This window comes from Halichoerus grypus, chromosome 6, assembly GCF_964656455.1.
Source record: "Halichoerus grypus chromosome 6, mHalGry1.hap1.1, whole genome shotgun sequence".
Taxonomy (NCBI): Eukaryota; Metazoa; Chordata; class Mammalia; order Carnivora; family Phocidae; genus Halichoerus; species Halichoerus grypus.
In genome coordinates this window covers 53821875-53844513 of record NC_135717.1, presented here as the reverse complement: position 1 = coordinate 53844513, position 22639 = coordinate 53821875, and the positions used below count along the sequence as shown (strand labels likewise).

The 22639-nt window shown below is 42.3% G+C and overlaps 1 long non-coding RNA gene across 1 annotated transcript in view; it reads left to right on the top strand.

The window, feature by feature from the left end:
* LOC118549664 (uncharacterized) overlaps nt 1-21815 on the top strand; it is a 51870-nt gene extending 30055 nt beyond the window's left edge. The window contains exon 5 of the long non-coding RNA XR_013448504.1: nt 21195-21815. This is a non-coding gene — a long non-coding RNA (uncharacterized LOC118549664). The remainder of the gene's footprint in view (nt 1-21194) is intronic.
* Nucleotides 21816-22639: the final 824 nt, after the last annotated feature.

Genomic DNA, 22639 nt, shown 5'->3' with positions numbered 1-22639 from the left:
CTAATTTGTGACAAATCTTTCCATGATTATAGCAACTGTATTTTTTTTTTTAAGTTAGGTGGAAAACAAGTCCCAAGAAAGTGTGCAAAGCTGTTCCCAGAGAAACGATAAAATCCACAGGGAAGGACATCAAGAGGCTGTTCTTCCAGCTGCCAACAAAAAAAGAATAAACACTATGGTCCGCCCCGAATCCAAAGCACAGCTTTTGGAAAATAAAAATTTATGATCTGGATATAAACGGTGATGAATCACTTGGCAATACATGTTTTCTGGCATAACCTGTCAGAAGTAACGAGCCGTAGTCTGTTCCAAAGTTCATCTGGTTGTAAGTGTTCCCTATAAAATATGGAAGAGAGTGGGACACAATTTGTCTGAGTCTTTGCACGACTCTCCTCCAATTACTGTACTTGTGTCCCTGTCACCAGTGAAAATAAATGGGCTGATAATTACAGCCTCAGATACAGTCTCACAGCCTGTGTTTCCCTGGGCTTCACCAGCCTGTGTGTCTCATGGGGTCACATTACGAGTCATAACTCAAACTTTATTGTCTCCTACCAATGCCCCCTTGCCCCTCTGCTCCCCCACTGACCTCCATTTCAGTGCGAGGTTCTCCCCTCACATCTCAGGCTCTCCCTGGGGCATGCCTCACTTGCCCTTGGGTAAGTCTGCTCCTCAGATACTGTCCCTGTTCTGGGCACGTGGTGTCCCCCTGGGCGCATCTGATGTCATACTATTTTTGCTGGGCCTTATGGTCTTCCTCTTTTACCACCACGTCTTGTTCTGGCCCTAATTCCTGGGACCCTCCTGGTGCCAGAGTTGTGTGGTGGTCTGTGGCAAGACAGGGTAGAACCAACACCTCTCTCTTGTTACTCTGTGTTGTGCATGCATGCGCATAGGCATGGGTGCCTGTAATCCATAACGCTTGCACCGTAAAGTTTTACAAATACATGAATGAAAAAGCCTATCTGGTTTTACATGTCGCCTTCTTTCTCCCTCAGAAGCAAGTAGGAGGCAGTGTGCCCGTCCTCCAACCCTTGCTCTCCATGCCTGGCTCCTTCTCCCCTGCCTAGAATGGACTCTCTCCCGGAAACACCTCGGTTCCCAGTGCAAATAGTCTGTCCTGCTGGTTTGCCTTACAAGTTCAACACCCATGAATCCCAGCTGAAGCTCAGGCTGGGACCTGGATTGCATTTTCTTTTTAATGAAATATTTGTAGTTCTTTTGCAAAGGTTTTCATGGTTACCCATGAATCCTTTCTTGGAAGGTGGAGAAATGAGCCGTGTGAAAATTGGGGGTATCGGAGCATGTTTCCTGGCTGGCTCCCTGGATGTGCTTGATCATTTGTGTGAGACCTTGACCCTGGCTGTATTGCTCTGTCTGTCCGATAGGTAGCTGACAACACCCATTCTCTTTGATCTCCTGCTGGTTCTGTTAGAAGTGCTGTGTCCTAGGAAAGCCACTGTGAGCAATTACGGGTTCAAGACGTGGAAATGTGAGGACAGAAGAAGGCCTTCTTGGCCTATTCTCATTTTTATTGCTTTTAGATCAATTTTATTTATTTATTTGAGAGAGAGAGAATGAGAGAGAGCAAGCACATGAGAGGGGGGAGGGTCAGAGGGAGAAGCAGACTCCCTGCTGAGCAGGGAGCCCGATGCGGGACTCGATCCAGGGACTCCAGGATCATGACCTGAGCCGAAGGCAGTCGCTTAACCAACTGAGCCACCCAGGCGCCCGCTTTTAGATCAATTTTATTTGCATATCTAACTTCAGATAATGGTCTTTTTTTTTTTTTTTAATTATGCATAGGGAAATTGAGGGGGGCGGAAATCCAGGAAGTTCAAAAAAATTCTGAGCCCTGCCAGGGCATCTTTCTTAACAGTCGTCAGTGACCTGCCCTGGACATGAACTTGAAGCAGAGATGGAAAAGGGAGAACACATTAGCACCAAAGCAGACTGATACCTGTTCCCTTCTACAGTTTGGGCCCCATTCCAGGATTTCAGCACACACTGTCTGTCTTCTTCCAGAATGACTTCATGTCATACTGTTGGTTTTCACGAGCCATGAAGGACACCAGTCCAGGTCACAGATGGCTGGTCCCAGTGAGTCATGCTCGCAGTTCCAAGATCTCTCCCTGTGAGCGTGATTGATGGTAGCTTGGGGAAGACTGCACTTCACCTTTCCAGAGGTTACCATGGAACCAGCTAAACTCAACTGAGATTAAAAAAAAAAAAAAACACTCAAGGTTTTTTAACAAGGTTATAATAGCAGTAACAGAGATTTGAACAAATAAGCACCCAGAATCCCAATATACCAATAAATAACGATTTTATTTTTTCTGTGTTCACCTATAGTATAAGAAGCAAAAAAAAAAAGAAAATTGTATAAAGGGTGATTGAGGCTTTGAGTGAATGTACAAAATTGATTAAATATACATATAAATGGACCTCCTTGGGTAAAAGCTATAGTTGTTACTGGATACTCCTAATTTATTCAAAAAGATAAAAAAAAAAGAAATGAGAAAGCTATATTATTTTCACACATCCTGACTGAGTTCCCTTTTGTCTAAGAGGAAGACGTGTCTTAATGCCTTTTATTTTTATTTTTTTAAAAAGATTTTATTTATTTATTTGACACAGAGAGAAAGAGAGAGAGAGAGAGAGCACAAGCAGGGGGGCAGCGGAGGGAGAGGGAGAAGCAGGCTCCCCACAGAGGAGGGAGCCTGACACAGGGCTCGATCCCAGGACCCCGGGCCATGACCCCAGTGAAGGCAGACCCTTAACTGACTGAGCCACCCAGGTGCCCCACACCTTTTATTTTTAAAAGAAAACTATCAGTTTATTACTTGTTAGGAACTTACAGTAACAAACTGTACATATACTTATAAAAGTAACATACACTTATGGTAGAAAATCAGCAAAAAAAATAAGAAGAAAGTAGGTGCGCCTGGGTGACTCAGTCGGTTAAGTAACCAACTCTTGATTTCGGCTCAGGTCATGCCCCGCATCGGGCTCATGCTCCGCCCTGAGTCTGCTTGAGATTCTCTCTCTCTCAAATAAAATAAATAAATAAAATCTTTTTAAAAAAATAAGAAGAAAATAAAAATCTCTTGTAATTTCACCACCAGGGATGCTCTACTTTGTTTATATTTTTATGGTGTCTTCTCTGCATGTATGTGTACTTTAAAAACTAAATTTAGTCATGCTCTACTGACAATGTTTATTTCTTCTCTTTTCACTTCTTATGTGCACAGCATCTCCTCAATGCCATTAAATATTATTTGAGGGCATCACATTAAATGGCTGTATCATCGTCCATCACAGAGATTCTTGTATCACTGAACGTTTGATTCCAACATTTATCATAATCACTTCAGTGAACAAGTTTGTACATTGACCTTTGCTTGGGTTTCAGAAAAAGTCCTTAGGGAAGATGCTCAGAAAACATCCTGCTATTATTAAAGCATGAACAGTGACATTCTTTGTTTGTTTCATTCTTTTTCTTATCATTTTGGTGGTTATCTTAGGTTTTACAGCATAATCCTTGACTTCTCAGAGGTTAATTAATATTTGGTGCTTTTAGCTCTCTTTGGATAAGACAAGGTCCTTATAACACTTTCCACCTCACAGGTGATCATTGCTGTCTATTTTAATTTTCTATTTTCTATCCCACAAAACTTTTTTGGGTTCGTAAATAATCAAAAGTTACTCATATGTCCCCACTGATTTACCCTTTTCAGTGTGCTTCATTTCTTCCGGAAACAGTGAACTTTATCTGGGATCACTTTTCTTCTGCCTGGAGAACTCGCTTAGTGTTTCTTGTACCGTGTGTGATCGGATCTCTGCTTCTGTTTGCACGAAATGTCTTTATCTCACCTTCTGGAAGGATCCTTCCAGTGGGCATAGTTGGCACTTCTCTCATTCATTTGCTTTCTGTCTTCCTTTTCTTTTTCATACCGGTCTAAATGTTGCTCCTTTAAAGATAATTTGTCTTTCTTTTCAGGCTGATTTTAAGATTTTAATTTTTATATATTTTTTAAAAGTTTTACTAATATGTACTCCGATAAGCATTTTTTTCTTTTTTCTTCCTCCCTTCTTCTCTTCCTCCCTTCCTCCCTTCCCCCCTTCCCCCTTCCTCTCTTCCCCCCTTCTTCCCTTCCTCCCTTCCTCCCTTCTTCCCTTCCTTCCTTCCTTCCTTCCTCCCTCCCTCCCTCCCTCCCTCCCTTCCTTCCTCTCATTTGGAATTTGTAGGGCTTGAATTTTTAGCTTCATATCTTTTCTTAGTTTTAGACAATTTTACCCAAATATTTCTTCTCTCCAGCTTTTTTTCAGTCTCATTCTGAGACTCCAGTTACACTGCTAGACCTTCACCCATCACCCTATATGTTTCCTACCCTTTTTTTTACTGTATTTTTTAATCCTTCTGTCTCTGTGGTTCATTCTGGATCTTTTATTGTTAGCTACATGTTATTTGTTAATTCTTCCTCCACTTATCTAATCTGTTAATCCCACTCTTTGAGTTTTTAATTTCAGTTATTACAGCTTTTAATTCTATAATTTTAATTCCCTTTCAAATATTTTCACATTCCCTGTTGGAATTCTCAGTCTTGTTTATTCCCTTGAAGATGGTTATTATAAAATCTATGTCTAGTAACTATAATTTCTAGAATCCTATAGGTCTGCTTCTCTTGTTTGTTATATCTGCTTATTTTTATTCATGTTGCCTTATCAATTCATGTGCTGCGTTATTTTTGGTCGTGAATTTACAAAATTGTTTGCAGAAATACTTAGGAGCTCAAGAGCGATTGATTGTATCTTCCTTTGCCAGTAGGCTGGAGGGCATGAACCATCTGAGATTTCCTTGATACAATTTCAGGGGTTGATTTATCATTCAGTTGCCTCCAAGGGCCTCAGGTATCTCCACCTTATCCTACTCCTAGGATGGAGCTCTTTACAGCCCTCCGTGAAGAAAGGCCATTCACCAGGACGTCCCCATTGTTGGAGTCTAGATCCTAGACCTTTTTCTCTGTCAGAAGCAGTACTCAGTCTTTCAGCAATGGCTGGAGAAATTGGCAAATACTTCTAGGGGAAATCAGTGCTAAATGACAGCTGATGTCCCTGGACCTCTGTCCTCTCCCAGGTCCCAGCCCAGTAATTCTTCCCTGTCTCATCACTTCCCTTTCCTCCTACAAGGCCAGGAGGAGAGCTCGCAGGGCCCAGGTGCAGATGGGTCCCTCTGTCTCCTTTGAGTCCCAGGAGAGCACCCCGGGAGGCCACTGTGACAAGCCGATGTCACCACCATTGACCCAGCACCGAGACAGAAAACCCGTTTCATTATCTACCCGAAGTAACTTATCTTCTTTCCTTTTGAATTTCAAGTTTTATTGTTGCTTTTCTTTTCCTGCCTTAAAATGAAACCCAGTGAAATGCCGTTCTTGATGGCAATATCATGATGCTTATGTCTTCGTCAGATCTGCTTTGAGCGGTGGGGGAAATTTCTGGTGAGGCTTGGGTCCTTTTTCATCCTCATATTTATTTAGGAAAGAGCACCAGATAAGAACCCAGGATAGCTAAAACAGAAAGTGTGAGGCCAAAGCCACAGCTCCCGTTATCAAAGCCAGCCATCTCCGTGGTTGATCTCAGTTCTGATGTGTTCCAGATCCTGAAAATACCACGGCTTTATTTTCCGCCATGCCCAACAGCCAAGTCTGACCTTCAGAGGGACAGAGAAAATAAGCATACTCTCCAGAAAGGAATGATGTCAGCTCAGGTCTCTTTGTTGCTTTTCATCCCTGGGGGGGGGTGGGGGGGGGGCAGGCAAAACACAGCACATTTCCCAGAAAACCACACTGGCTTCCCAAGCTTTACAAATGCTAGGGCCCCAGAGTACAGAGCTGCCCGCCATCTTAGGGTACACAACCTGACTCCTTCTCTCACTTATGCTTGATGAAATATCAGGCTGTCAATGGGAATGAAAGGAAGAAAGTAAAAGTTAGAGCAATTGCATTTTTTTTTTTTTTTTTTACTCTGCTTCCTTCTCTTTAACAACATTTATGCAGCTAGAAAGGACCAAGTGGAAGCCGGGAGCATGCAGGGCTGGCTGGAGAGGCTCGGCCCCGTGGGGGAAGGCGGGCGTGATGATGTCTGAGGAGCTACGTTGCTCCAACCAGAACTTTCCTTCCCATGCCGCCTGGCTTGGTTCCTGGCCCTGTGGCAAGTGCCTGACAGGAGGGTAGTTTGCGGTGTGGGGTGCACTGTGTAGGGTGGAGCCCGTCCTAATCATGGGGGGATGGAAACAGAGGTCATGGCGGAGGTTTTCCAACGGTGCTCTTCATTCCTCTGCTTCTAGACCGAGGAACCTTGCCCACGTCCTGGTCTCCATCTCGTTCTCCATTAGTCCCTAACTAATTGTTAGTTGACTTGAGTGGAATCTCTGTGGAACAGATATGTTGTGACTGTCATCTCTGTCCAGCGCCCAGCTTCTGCGGTTTGCCCGTAGGCAGGTGCAACCATATAGCCTCTAGCATGTGGCAGGCCCGTGCTCCACACCGGGGTGGGCGTAAGTGGGCAAGATGCTCCCGGCTTGTACATTCTAGTGGGAGAGACTGACAGCAAGTGAATAGGAAGGATATAGGAAGTGCTCTTAGGACACACGGAGTCCTCATGGGAGGAGGAGTCATGGAAGGCTGGCATTTCTACAGGGAGGTCAGGCAGGGCTCTCTGATAAGGCCACATGGGAGCAGAGACCCGAGGGGAAGGAGGGAGGCAGCCATGGACATATCTGCAGGGAGAGTGTTCTAGGTGAGGACCTGAGGCAGGACCATGTCTGGAGAGAGGAGAGGCTCTGCTGGGAGCTGGTGGGGCCGGAGCAGGATGCGAGTGGTGGGCTGAGAGGCAGGCTTATGGGGTCCGATGGCACAGTACCCTGAGGGCCACAGTAAGGAATCTGAATTTTACCATGCAAGATGGCAAGCCTGGGGAGGGCCTTAGATAAGGGAAGGACAGGATGCAGTGTGTTAAACCAGCTCGTCATGGCTGGTGGCTGGAGAAGGCACCAGTGGGCAAGAGCAGTGGCAGGGACACCAGTTGGGAGATCGTTCTGGTAGTTTGGGAGCTCCAGCTTTCTGGGAATCAGCATCCAGTGACTTTGCCTGCTAGTCCCAATGATTGCATTCTTTTCTTGTTCAAATCCTGCCTCTCCTTGATTCTCTGGGTTCTAGGAACTGGCCCTTTCTAGGACCCTGTGCCCGAACACTATTTTTATAAATTTCCTGGAGCTACAGGGCTTCCTTTTCTTACTTGTCTCTCCTCCCCACCCTACGGGGGAAGCCTGTCTCTGGAGCCCAGGCCCATGGTCCCAGCATTCTTCCTGCTCCTCTGTGCCAGGCACTGTGCAGGGAGCCGGGAACTCAGAGCTGGACAGGACAGACACAGTTCCCGTTCTAAGGGAGCTTACAGTCCCACAGGGCAGAGGTAACATGGAAACATCAAGGAAACTAACAAATACACAGCTGAAGCCAATAAATACCTTAATTACATGTTTATGAGCTATCTAAGTCCTGGGAAAAAACCAAAGAAACATGAGAGGGTGGGTGTATTAGTCAGGGTTGTCCAGAGAAACAGAATATATACATATATATATATATATATAAAATAGATAATATATATTAAACATAAAAATGTATATAAATGCATTTAATATATAAATATAAATATTTTATGTGTATGTATAGAGAATATTTTATATATATGTCATATATATATTTATATATATGTTATATATATTTATATATATGTTATTATATATATATTTATATATATGTTATAATATATGAAGGAAAGGGAGAGGGAGAGAACATATACATCTTCCATATATATGTTAGATATGGATGTATAATGTATATACTATTGAGAGAGAGATTTTAAGGAATTGGGTCATGGGATTATAGAGGCTAGCAAATCCAGAATCCACAGAGCAGGTCAGGAAGCTGGAAACTCAGGCAGGATTCCTATGTTACAGTCTTGAGGCAGAATTCTTTCTTTTCTGGAGAACATCCGTCTTTGCTCTTCAGGCCTTCAACTGATTGGGTGAGGCCTGCCACACCATGGAGAGAAATTAGCTTTACTTAAAGTTAATTGATTGTTAATGTTAATCTTATCTAAAAAAACACCTTCACAGCAACATCTGGACTGGTGTTGGACCAAACAACTGGGCACCATAGCCTCGCCAAGTTGATACATAAAATGAACTTATATGGGGGAGTTTACTTTAGTAAAGTGGGCTTCCTTTAGACAAGGTGGGTGTGGAAGCCGTCTGGGAGGAGGGGACATTTATATGTGGATTAAAAGAATGAGAAGGATGTAACCATGTGAAGGAAGGGGGGGAAACTTCCAGGGAGGGGAAGTCATGAGCACAGGTCTTGAGGCAGAGAACCTGATGTATGCAGAGCAGTGGGAGTGTATCTGGACACAATGGGAGAACAGAAGTATGGTTGGAGAAAGGGATGGGAGCCAGGTTACTCAGAGCCTCACTTATGCCGGCCCCTGTAGTCCCAGGTACGGAGTCTGAATTTCATTCAAAGTACAATGGGAACCTATTGTGAGGTGTTAGGCATTGGAGTGCTGTGATCTTACTTAATTTTGAGAGAAGCCATCTTTCTGCTCTTCGAGGAATGGAGTGGGTGGGGAAGGCTGGGATTTGGGTGACGTGAGTGAGGGACTTGCCTCAGGTGTAAAACTTAAGGAGACACAAAAAAGCTCAGTCATTAGGATAAATGATATTTTGATGCACTAGTTTCAAAATTCAATATTAATGCAAAAAAAATCCATGATGAGCAATGTGTCCAAATTTTAAATAAAGACAGGATCCAACAGTGCCGTGCTGAGCCATACGGAGGCCTGAGGCAAAAGAGAAAACATTGCTCTGTTATATATGTTTTTATATTTTTTTAAATAATTAATTTTCCAGGACATTGTAGTAGTTGAAAAATACTGAGAAATGGCGAAGTAGGTATGTTAAAACTCCCGTGATTATTTTTGATTGAAATATTGGGAAAATTTATTGATACCTTTTGTAAAATTTAACATTTACTGAACATACTTTAAAAGTTACTTTCTCCCATTGGTTGTCACTTAGAACTCCCAGCTGAAAAGAAGATGGACAAAGAAGTAGATTTTGAAAATACTACTGATTCCTTCCATTATATCCAGGAAAGCAAAATCATAATAAATTATTATTTTTTTAATTATAATAAATTCTTGGGGCACCTGTGTGACTTAGTCGGTTAAGTGTCTGCCTTTGGCCCAGGTCATGATCTCGGGGTCCTGGGATCAAACCCCACATCCGGCTCTCTGCTTAGCGGGGAGTCTGCTTCTCCCTCTCCCTCTGCCGCTCTCCCTGTTTGTTCTCTCTCACTCTCTCTCTCTGTCAAATAAATAAATAAAATATTTTTAAAAATTATAATAAATTCTGTTTGGGGTATAAGTAAAATACTTAAAATAACATTGTAAGTTTTAATTCATCTACTTTTCAATTTTTCAGTATTCTCAACTACTTTAAAGTTCTGAGAAACATTACTATTAACACGTTCCCTAAAAACCTGTGGCTAGAGGTGCACATTTTTCCTTCCACCCCAGGCTCCAGTGTGACTTTCGTATGGCACTGTTGCATCATGTCTTTATTTATAATTTTGGTATTTTGTTCATCACAAATACATTTGCATTAAATTAGATTTTTAAAAACTGAACGAGAATTTATCCCGATTCCTGCATTTTTCAGTATATTTTGCACCTTTGCACTTGGCAGGGGAACACCGGCCGCACCTAATTTGGACCCTGCTGGGAAGTGGGGTGGTCAGTGAGAGCCTACTGTGACAGCCCAGGGGAGGGTGTGCTCGCTGGGGCCGGGTGGTGGAGGTGGAAAGGGAAAACAGTCTGGAAAGTATGAATGAGTATAACCACATGGAGCGTAGTATTATGGTTCCTTGTTGCTATGAGGATAATCATTTGCTGCTTCTTACTCTTTGTCTTCCCTGGCAATGTGGAGTCAAGATGTAGTTTTGCCTTAGTGGGGTAGTTTTGCAAAAGCCAAATTTCAACAATTACATAGTCGTTTTTCACGTTGGGCCAGTGTTCACACCCACAAAGCCAGCCATTTTCTTTTAACATTTTGGACATGGGAATTGGAAGGAAATATATTCTGTAGGCAGTTCTCTTTCCTAGCCGGGTGCTGCAGATGGAATAAATACGGCACTGAAGGCAGCTGACCATCATCACATAAAGGAAATAGTACCTTCCTTTAAGAGACCCGGGCCAGGAATAAACCGACGTGGCTTCTGTGTCCATACTGGCTCGTCTCCCGTCTGAGACTCACAGACGTGGATGGCAATTCGTGGTGATTGCTACGAGCATCTGATGAGTGATTTTTATTAAGTCTTCTAAGTTTTCAATAGTGACAGGTGAGGGAGATACAAGGATGATACAATGATGATACTTTGAGAGTAGTTCCCAGGGATAGGATCGTTCTGACCTGGATTGGGAAAGTTTCTGGTGATGTTTTTTTTTGTTTTTTTTTTTTCTGAATGTCTCATTAATTTTCTTTCTTTCATTTCCTTTTTAATTTTTTTTCAAGGTAGCTTATTCTCGTTTAAATGATATGCTCCCAAGGAAAGAGCATGTGCAAATTTTATTTTGTTAGAAATAAAAGGGCATGTCATGAATGCTTTTCCACCGTAGGGTTTCAAAGAATGCACTCACTCTTCTGGACAGAGAAATAATTGACTCTGAATTAATTATGCAATGAAGATTAAAATGTAATTTTCATAGCAGGGGTCCTTTGGGTACTTTATCTTTCCATCACAGGTGAGGCAGAGCTGCTGGGTTTCCTTCTCTCTGAGCTGCCATGTATTGATATGGGATGTGTGTAGAATCCTGACAGGGTGTCATATTTGGGGGTCATAATGGTAGTTATCAAATTGACAGTGACCACATTATTTGATTATTCTACACTCACTTGGGATCTAGTTTTGGAGCTAATGACCATAAATACCCTAAGTATCGTGTCTTAGAACTGGTGCCATTAAACGCCTCTTTATTACGTTCGTTCAACAAATATTTGTCATGTGCCCACATGTGCCCTGTGTGGTGCTAGAACTGAAGGTGTAATACTTAAAGGGGTGTTTTATTAGACACCTGTGGATTTAAAACCTTAGGGTATATGTTTTGAGTGGGTCTTTTAGACTGTGCCTTGTAGGGAGAATCCTTGGCTTCCAAATGGCAGAGAGATCCCCATCTTAGTCAGCTCAGGCTGTTATAACAAAATACCACAGACTGGGAGGCTTAAACAACAGACAGTTATTTCCTGGTGCTGGAGGCTCGACATCCAAGATCAATATGTGGGCAGACTTGGTACTTGGTGAGGACCGGCTTCTTGGCTTGTAGATGGTTGCCATCTTGCTATGTGCTCACATGACCTCTTCTCTGTGTGTGAAGAGAGAGGGAAATCCTCTTCTTATAAGGGCATTTATCCCATCATGAGGGCCCCACGCTCATGCCCACATGTAAACTTATTTTCTCTCGAAGACCCCATTTCCAAATATCTTCACCATGGGAGTTTGGTCTTCAGCATATGACCACTTCTTTGCTCATAAATCCTTTTACTTCTCTTTCTCCTTCAGCTATATTTCCAAAAGGAAGGAGTTACTCTGTTATCTGTTAGAAGGAAGAAGCCCTTGCAGAAATGGCGCAACTCCATGCCCCTCCCTGGGCAAGTGCTGACCTCAGCACTGTCCTTCCCGATGCCTGTCTCCTAGACGTGCCCCTCAGCTTCAGCATATGAATTTGCGGGGACACAAACCTTCAGTTCATCACAGTTCCCTTGGAGAAGGAACCAGCTCAGAAAGCTCATGAAGCAAGCTACGTTTGATCCCTGCCTGAGCTCAGAGGAGCCCGAGGAGTGGAGGTAGAATTGTTCTGTGGGCAAACCCCTTCCTCCCTCTGCCCCTCAGATTACCCCCCACCCCCCACCCCGAGCAGGGCTGTTGACAACTTCAATCCCCAAAGGGAGGAGATTTAGTCAGGGGCATGCTCCCAGGCCCAGGCTTGCTGATGGCTAGAGTTTTCTCTTCCCTCATTTAGTTGAAGTACATTGGGCCACTCTGTGCTCTGAGGTGACATGTCAGCTACACACTAATTTCCCCACACTTCCACTCAATCCCAGCTGACCACTTCTTTGCTCATAAATCCTTTTACTTCTCTTTCTCCTTCAGCTATATTTCCAAAAGGAAGGAGTTACTCTGTTATCTGTTAGAAGGAAGAAGCCCTTGCAGAAATGGCGCAACTCCATGCCCCTCCCTGGGCAAGTGCTGACCTCAGCACTGTCCTTCCCGATGCCTGTCTCCTAGACGTGCCCCTCAGCTTCTTTGTTTCAACTTCCTAAATCTGAATGAGGCCACAGCCCACGTGACTGGCACCCTTTTTAACAGAACACCGGGATCCTTGCTTTCAGCAGCTGTCCTGCTTGCTCCATTCCCAGAGGCTTCCAAAGAGCATCTCTGTTGTGAGTGAGGGACACTAGAAGGGGAGCTCCTGCTGTTGGCCTGCATCCCTGTGTGGTTCACTCTGCACACGATCGCGTTCTGTTCAGGTTACCTCTCAGGCCCTCCCTGGCACGAGGAGAGTCGGTAGCTGGAGGACTTGGCGTGGACACCTGTGGTCCTCACCACAGTGTCAAGTGTCTCCTGTGCCCCAGGCTGACGCTTTAGCCTTTAATATCTGAGGTACTCAGTGCCTTGATTTTAAGTTCACTTCTCTTTCGCCTCATGAGATAGAAGTAGCTCAGAATAGCGGGAAATACACTAGGCTGGTGCCCGAAAGTCCTGGCTGCCTGTCCTAGCTTGGCCACTAATGGGCTGTGGGGTCTTGGGCCGTGTCTCCATTTTGAACTGCCGTGGTCCACGGGGGCATGCACATTCCCGTTCTTTGCCACGCAAGCCCCTTTCCCGCTGGATGTAGAATCCTTCAGAAAGCTGTACCAGTGACTGGATTTGCTCACTTAACTGAATCCTATCTGTCCTGCCTCTCCTCATATAAAACGAGGCATGCTGTACATCACTGGTTTTCCAACAATTTTACAGCAGAATTCTTTCTTCAGTTGATATCAGTTGTGAAAACCCTTCACACAAGTACAGTCTTCCTCATTATTCATGGATTCTGTATTTGCAGATTTGTCCACTTGCTAAAAATGTATTTTTTTTAAAGATTTTATTTATTTATTTGACAGAGAGAGACACAGCGAGAGAGGGAACACAAACAGGGGGAGTGGGAGAGGGAGAAGCAGGCTTCCCGCTGAGCAGAGAGCCCGATGCGGGGCTCGATCCCAGGACCCTGGGACCGTGACCTGAGCTGAAGGCAGATGCTTAACCATCTGAGCCACCCAGGTGCCCCGCTAAAAATGTATTTGTAACCCTAAAATCAATTGGTTGTTCACAGATACTCACGGAGTGGTGAGATATTTGAATTGCCCTATGCATATGTTCCCAGCTCAGGTCACACAAGGCTCTTGTTTCAGCCTCATCCAGAGATGACCGGACGATGGACACAGATGGTGGGGGGCAGGGCGGGCCAAGGGCTCCTGAGGCCAGTCAATAGGATTTGAATCCCAACTCTGGTTCCTGTTAGTGGGGCTGCCTCAGGCAACTCAGTTAACACTCTGAACTTCATTTTCTCTTTTGTAAAGCTGAGACAGTAGAATCTACCAGATGAATTTTTTCTAGGATGTAAGATTATAAACTGCGTGACGTATGTGTATACACACACACACATACTTCTCCTAGAAGCAATGAATTAGTATTCACTAATTCAGAGGTCAGGCGACTTTATAGAACATAACTCCTAGGAAAAACCAGAACTGACTATAAACCAAAATGCTGAGCTGACCCGGAGATCTGTCAGCCGACCTCTCTCAACCTGGAAGAAGGGTGCAAGGAAGCAAATGTGACAAGCCCTGGGCGTGTGACTCTAAGGAGCCCCTTTGTGATTGTTATGCTGGGGGGCCTGGACCCTCCTAGTCTGAGGGGGAGACTCCCCTGGTCGAGCCAGGCAGGTAGACGGCTCCACTTGGAGAGTTGTTCCTTCCTGAAAAAGATTTCCCACACAGTTCTTCCAGGGAGGTCTCGGCTGAATCAAAGGGACCCATGTCTATTCATGTGGTTGGGATATCAGATCCAGAAACTCCTCTGCATTTGGCTTTCTTTTCTTTTTCCTTTACTGGAATGAAGTGAGATTGAGCATTAAATATTGCAGCATGTGTGTATGTGCATATTTATGTGTCGTTGTGTGTGGGTACACGTGTGTCCATGCATGTGCTTGTGTGTTTATGCATGTGTATTTGTACATTTGTATATGTGTATTTATGTGTATGTGTGTACATGTTTGTGTGTACATGCATTTATGTGTGTATATGTGTTTCTCTCTGTGCATGTGTGCATGCATGTATATTTGTGTGTGTTATGTGTGTATGTATGTTTATGTGTGTTTGCATTATGTCTCTTTGTGTGTGTGTATGTGTGAATGTGTGTGCATGGGTGTGTGTGTGCGCTTACGTGTGTGTGTGCGCGCATGTATGTTACTGGAGGTAGAGTGTTAATAACGATTCAAGGTGGGGGAAGGCAACCAGCACAAGTAGTGAATTTAAAGGCAGCAGAGAGACATGAATTTCTGCAGTGAGGCAGCTTCCGGGGCCGGAACTAACTTAAAAGATGTCAACATCCTTTCCTATCTCTGCGTTTGAACCCCTGCCCAGATGGTGTCCCCAGCATGATCAAAAGGAGACGGACGCCCTCCCCTCCCTTTCATCGTCCCTCTTGTCTCATCCTCCTGAACCTCTCTCCCCCTCCGGCACTGCTTCCTCCACAGTTCCCTCTCCCACCCAGGTCGTGACTAGAGTTCTTTGTCAGTAACTGTGGCTTTAAAGCCAGCTCCCGCCACACATCCCTGTCCCCATGCCCAGCCTTGCTGACCTTTTCCATTTGTAGAGCAGGAGGACCTGCACTCATCCCCAGCAAGCCAACGGGGGTCGTGGGCCAGTGGCATCGGTCTCCCCCCTTCCTTCCCGAGGCTCTTGGGACCATCACTCAAAGCTGACTACACAGGAGAAAGTGGCTGGCCCTAAGGTAACCCGAGAAAATGAACACATTCAGCATCCTCAAAGGAAAGCATCCTCAAATGAGAGCACACCTGCGTTGACACCACAGTGTGAAAGGACATAGAGGGAGTCCTGCTCTGATCCATTTTTAACACTGCAGATTGGCTCTGAGAGGGTCTGGGTGCCACGCTGGGGAGCGGATTAGGTCCCACTGCTCCTTCGGTACTCGTTCGTTTGCTTAGTTATTTGTGAGAGATGATCACTGCATGCCTACTGTGTGCTTGGCACTGTTCTCGGTGATCAGGACCCTGACTCAGCCACTCAGCCTTGGAGAAAAGGACTGCATGTTTGGGAACAGCAAAACATCGTAACATTTGGGATCTGACGGCGAGGAAATCCCCCGACACAGGCCCCCCCTCACCGTCAGCAACATGCATGGTCAGGATCTCCAGGCTGCCAGGGCTTTAGGCGAGATGATCAGTCCCCCTGTCAGGGCAGGGGCTGAGCTAAGTGTCCCCAAATCGTCCATGCTCCAGCCAGTGTCACTCAACTTCTATTGGATTTATTAACAGTTTGCCAGACTGCATTGCACAAAGAGTTCTGGGGTTTGTTTTATTTTCTTTTGAAAGATTACTTACTCAGCTTCAGATTTGGGAGGAGACTTTCTAAGCCCGAGGCAACGTCTAACCTATGGCAACTTACTTGCCTTGGTTCCGCCTCATTTATTTTCCTAAGGATAGTTAACAATTGGTAATAGCTTACATAGCTATCCCTTTATATATTCAAAATAATTTATATACAATATGTCAATAGGTATACATTTCCTTTTTCTCATGGTTGTAGCAACAGTGGACAAAACAGTGGTTGCTGTTTCTGGAAGAAAGAGTGCAGAGCAGGTCTAAATGGATGGTTTCTGTGAAATGACTAGAGTAGGCTAGCAGGACATATTTTTTCCTGTAGCCCTCATTATTGAAAAAGAAGTCTGTATACATTTGGGCCTTCAACATATCAATAATTAAACAGGATCATCAAATAAATATTGCAGCCATCTCCCCTTTCCCCTCTTCCTTTTCCACACGGGCGCCCTGACACCCTGCTGTCGGAATGGCGGACAAATCTGTTTACCATTGACACATAAACTGCTTTTCCAACCCAAAGGGACACCCCAACAGTGTCTGCTCTTATAAGGAGATGTAAAATATATATTTTGATTAAAAGAATATGTCAACAAGGGGAAATACTGGGCTTTTCTCCTGACTGCAACCAGTAGCCCTGAAGCAAAGGTTGAGACCATGAGAAATTAAAGGTAATCTACAGAAAAAGCCCCAACCCCAGAGCACTTTGTAGCAAAATATTCTGAAGGTGTACTTTGTACAGAAGCAAAACTTTTCTGATGCATCTAAGTTCCAAAGCTATTTATTTCCTCCTTCATTTAAAAAACATTTTTGTTTACTAATTTAAAAATTAGTATGATATAGTTTAGACATAAAAAGAGATTTTATGTATCTATGTTTAAAATATGAAGGATGATTAATAACCATATACTAATCACCTAGCTTAAGAATATTATGAGAACTATATGACCACATTCCTCTCCATTAGCCCCCAGCAAGAAACACTGTTTTAATGTTTGTGTTCATCATGCCCTTGCCTTTTATTATAGTTTTATTACCTAAGTATGAATCCTTAGACTAGATGGCTTTGTTTTTGTCTTTTTGACCATTATATGAATAGTATCCTACTGCTTTTATTCTTCTGTGACTTTTTTGCATTTCATGTTGCATAGTTGAATTCCTTTAAAAAAATCTATTCGTGTATGTAATTGTAATTAGTTAATTTTAACTGATCCATATTCCATAGAACGAAGGGGCCACCATTATATTTATCCATTTTCTTATGGAAGGACACTGATTCTAGTTTCTTTGTTTTTTGCATTACAGATAATGCTATTATGAATATTCCTGAGCCTGCTCCCTGGGCTCCGGCGTAAGAGTTTCTCTAGAGTAGATTTCCTAAGAGTAGAATTGCAGGCTCATGCAGCATTGTACGTCTTCAACTTTACCAGATAATGTGAAATTGCTTTCCAAAATGTAACAATTTACACCCTATCAGTATTTAAAAGTTCCCATTGCTCTGCAAACCTCCAACACTTGATATTTTGTATCTTTAAAAACGTTTGCCTCTCTGAGGGGTAAAAAATTGATATTCATGTTGTTTTAATTTACATTTCCTCCGTTAGTATTAAAGTTGAGTATTTTTTCATTCTCAACCATTGGTCATTTGTGAGAAAATGTTCTGGGAAAATGTTCCTATCTTTTGTGCATTTTTCTGTTAGTTGTCTCTTTGTAAATATTGTATCAGTTCTTTAGAGACACTGGGCACTAATTGATTGCTAGTTACATGTGTTGCATATCCTCTGGCTTGTGGCTTGATGTTTAATATCTTTAGATTGTTGTTTGATAAAGAGATCATCTTAATTATAATGTCAAAATTGTGTTTACTTTATGGTTTGTTCTTTTTGTATATCGTATCAGAATGCCTTCCCCACCCAAAGCTATGAAAATGTTTTCATTACAGTTAATTCCCTATTTCATGTGGGATTAATGTTTGTGTATATTGTGAAGAATAGGTCAAATGTTATTCCCTAAATGGATAACAGTGTTCTACCACCATTTTTGAATAACCCATTTTTGTCCCTATGATCTGCAATATCATGCCTGGGTTTTCTTTTATATTCCGTTGGTTTATATCCCATTCCTACTCAAGTACAAAGGATGTACTCAGTTCATGGCACATGATTATTATTGGCTCATCCAAGCTCCTCTCTTGTCTACCTCTCTCTTCCTCCCTCCTTGTCTTCCTCTTTTTCTCCCCCCTTTTTTACTTCCACTTTCCACTCCCATTAGCCTCCCTTTCCCATAGGCAATCTTCCTAAACAACATAATGTGTATGCTTTTACTTTGTTTGTGTGTATGTGTGCAATCAGCTTTATTGAACTATAATTTACTTATAATAAAATTCACCCATTTTAAGTGTACAGTTAGATGAGTCTTGACTAATGTATAGAATCATTAACTATCACCACAATCAAGATACAAGATGTTTCTATCACCCCAAAAATTCCTCCATGGTTCTTTGTACTCAATCCCTCCCCTGTTCCCTAGCCTCTGGCAATAGCTGATTTGCTCTCTGTCTCTATTTTTTTTTCTAGAACTAAATAGAAATGGAATAATATTACAGTCTAGAGTGTCTGAGTTATTTGTACTTTGCATGATGCTCTCAAGATTCCCCCGTGTTATCATATGGATCAGTAGTGCATTCCTTTTCTTTGCTGAGCAAGATTTCATTGTATGGATACATCACTATTTGTTTGTTCCTTAACACACTGGTGGATGTCTGGGTTGTCTCCAGTCTGGGGGTGGGTGGTGCTACTGTGAATGAGATAGCTATCAATATTATGTACAAGACTCTGTGTGGAATATATTGTCATTGTTTTAGGTAAATAGCTAGAAGGAGGTTTTCTAGGTGGTATGACAGGTGTATATTTAACTTGATTAAAACTTGTCCATGTATTTTCCAAAGTGGTTGTGTAATGTGAATTCTCACCAGCAAAGAATGAGTGTTCCAGTTTCTCTGCATCCTCACCAATAACAATATTGTCAGTCTTAAATTTTTGCCATTCTAATGGCATGTTGTGATATCTTCTTGTGTTTTAATTGGCATTTCCTCAATGACTAGGGATGTTGAACATTTTTTTTTTCATGAGCTGTTTGCCATTCTTAAGGCTGTGAAATATTTGTTCAAATCATTTCCCTATATTGTTTTTTATTAGTTGATTTTCTTGTTGTATTATAAAAGTTCATTATATATTCCATTGAAAGTCCTTTATCAGATATATGTTTGGCATATATTTTATCTCTGGATGTGACTTGCCTTCTTATTTTCTAACAGTGTCTTTCAAAGAGCAAAAATTTTAATTTTGATTTGTCTGGGCACCTGGCTGGCTTAGTTGGTAAAGCGTGTGACTCTTGATCTCAGGGTCATGAGTTTGAGCTCCATGTTGGGAGTGGAGCCTACTTAAAGTTGTTCTTTGATAGTTTATGTTTCTGTCCTACCTGAGAGATCTTTTTTTTTTTGAACCCAATTTCACAAATAGTTTTTTCCTACGTTTTCTTCAGGAAGTTCTATACTTTGAGCACTTACATTGTGGTCTTTGATTCATTTTGAGTTTTTTTTTTTTTTTTTTAATGGTATGAGGTTGAGTTTTAGATTCAGCCTGCTGGGATTTTGAGTCAGGTATGCTGAAGAATCTCCTGCAGAAGACTGATACATGATTTTCATGTTAATTGTAAATCTAAATTCTCTCTTGCAGGGGAAATGTATCCTGGTTCAATTTGCTTTTTCTTTAAGGAGATGATATTGCACTTAAACTTTCCAATCCTTAAAGCTCAAACAGCACAAGTAATTTTCACTTTTGAAATTAAATTTTTTTATAATGTAAGTGCACGGTGAAAGGCTATATAACAATCTTGCATTTTAAGATAAATATTCTTTTGTTTCTGTTAAAGCAAGTATAAAATTATTGTTCCCTAGGCGACAAACTGTTGCTTATAACTACAATTTAATTTCACGTTAACCAAATACAGACAGTGAAAAGACAACTTTGATTGTGAGGATCTAACTAAGATAACAAAATAATTTCTGCAAGGAAAAAACAAAAAAAATGAGGATGCTTTTATGTATTTATTTTAATAGTTGTCAATAATTTTTTTAGCTTTATCAAGGTATAATTGACAAAATTGTAAGATTTTTTATTTTTTAATTTTATTTTATTTTTTTAAAGATTTTATTTATTTATTTGACAGAGAGAGACACAGTGAGAGAGAGAGCACAAGCAGGGGGAGTGGGAGAGGGAGAAGCAGGCTTCCCGGTGGACCAGGGAGCCCATGCGGGGCTCGATCCCAGGACCCTGGGATCATGACCTGAGCCGAAGGCAGACGCTTAACGACTGAGCCACCCAGGCGCCCCAATTGTAAGATTTTTTAAATTAAGCTGGCTCTAGTTGGTTTCTCCTGATCACTGAAAGTGTCCTACAAATGGTCAGGGGAACACTAGTACTTTATGGAAGGGTAAGGTTGCTATTATGCTTCCAGGTAAGTCTAATCAGAAAGCTCCAGGAGTCTGAGGATGATGGAGAAATACAGTGGTAGGAAGATGCCAAGCATTACGGGCTGAATGTTTGTGCCCCTCCCAAACTCATATATTGAAGCCCTAATCCCCAGTGTGATGGTATTTGGAGGTGGGGCCTTTGGGTGGTGATTAGGGTTAGATGAGGTCATGAGGATGGAAACCCATGCTGGGTTAGCATTGAGAAAGGGCCATGTGAGGACACAATGAGAAAGTGGCTGTCTACAAGCCCACACAAGAGCCCTCCCCGTGAGTTGAATCTGCTGGCACCTTGATCTTGGACTTTCCAGCCTCCAGAACTGTGAGAAATAGATGTCTATTGTTTAAGCCACCCCGTCTGTGGGATTTGTCATGACAGTCTAAGCTGACTAGGATAGCAAGTCATATGCTTTCTGCTCCATTCACGCTATTTAATCCTGTCCAGACCAGTGTCTACCCTGGGGCGGCTCTGCTGGGCATGCAAGTGAGCAAGGCCAAAGGCAGGATGCAGCAGAGGCAGTGAGCAGGAAGGAATACAACTAAACAGTCTGCACACTCACTGCCTTTCCACCTGCCCGTCTTTTCCCCTTGCTTCTCCCGGTCCACACCTCACTGGTCTCTCTCAGCCTCACTGTTGTCCTTCCTTTCCCAAAGTTGCAGGTGCCCACCCCCAGTCACACACCACCTACACACAGCCTCAAGCCCCACTCCCCATCCACGCCCCTCCTCCCCTCCCCCGCCCTCCAACTTTGCCAACATACCTCCAAATGCCGTAGATTGTGGTGATAAAGAAAGGCTCCATTTACGTCCCCCAACTTTATTAAAATATAAAGCGATGAAGATTAGCTCAGACAGAACATTTACTTCCAACTTAATTTTTTCTTTGCAGGAAATCCTTGATGTCTTCGATTTCCCTGACCTGGCTCTACCACGTCTGGCTTAGATGGCTTAATGCAATGGTTTCAGTCAAAGTAGGATGTCCCCGTGGTGCTTGCGGCCAGACTTGGCCTAATTCATTGTTGTTGCTCTGAGATCAGCCACCAGCTACCAGATCTTGAAAATTTGCAAGGAATCAAAAAATGCCTGGAGAAGAAAGTCAAGGAAAATAGATGTGTCCTCAGATGGCCTTTGCTCAGTCCATCTGACAAGTGTAGATTATGTTGTTTGAAATACTTCCCAGTCTGCTAGGAAGTGTCCCCTAGTGGAGTCTATGAAGGGAATAAAGTCACTGTATTGTCATACACTGCTCTGCTATTTATGAAATGGCATAGATTTGAAATGAAAGGCTTATTAAGTCATTGGGTCCACTGTGGAAGCACAGACTTCTTTCTTGCTAGTACTTCATTCAGCCTGCAGTGTTTGGCTATTTCATGCCTCTAATTACTTATAGCAAAGTAGTACAAGGCCAGGGTTGAGTCCAATTCATCTTTGGATCTCTAGTCCTTGGTAGAGGTAACTTGTAGATTAAGAAATGTTTGTTGAATGGAATTAAATCAATATTTTATCTAAAGCCTCGTCTTTGGCATATTTAATTTTTCTAGTTTGTTTATTGATTTAGCATTTACTATCTGCAACAGATGAAGCACTGGTTACCTATTTTTTGACATTTTTTTGATATACGCATAAAAACAGACTCATCCATCTTCACAAATAAGATAAAACACATGGTACAATGGAATTCTTAGAAACTGACCTCATGCTGTTTAGCTAAAAAAAAAAAAAAAAGAATCAGCTCTCTTTTAAAAATGAGAGAGAGCTGTGTGTAAAGAATGTAAAACAGATTCTGTTTTTGTCTCTTTTTTCTTCTAAGAGCACTAGTCTTAATAGACACCACAGGCAAACAAACAAAAAAGACTAATGAGAAGCTGAAAACTACTGAACTTTTAAAATGCTCTTTATGATATGACCAATCTTATAGAAAAAGAAGATATAACAGACTCCTAATAAATGGAGAGATTGAAATAACCAAGGGACTTAAATTTCGTGCTGTACATTATTGCTCAAATTTTTACCAACAGGATAAAAAAGTTTTTTTTCAAAAATAATTTTGAATTTTAGCAAAAAGGAGTTAAGAAAACATCTTAACATATGCCATGTACAGACTATTTTTAAAGACATGCTTATGGGCAATGTCTGCTTTTAGGTTCTATGATTCTTGAAGACTAATCTTACAAGGGATTGTTATAAGGTGACTTCTCTGTACTCAAGTTGTTACTTTGTGTATTTATTCCTCTCTGGAAATGGTGAAGGAAGAAGTAGAGATCTTTAGTAGACCACACTGAATAAGGAATATGATTAAAAAAAATTAAAAATTGCAAAAGCAGAGACTGGCTC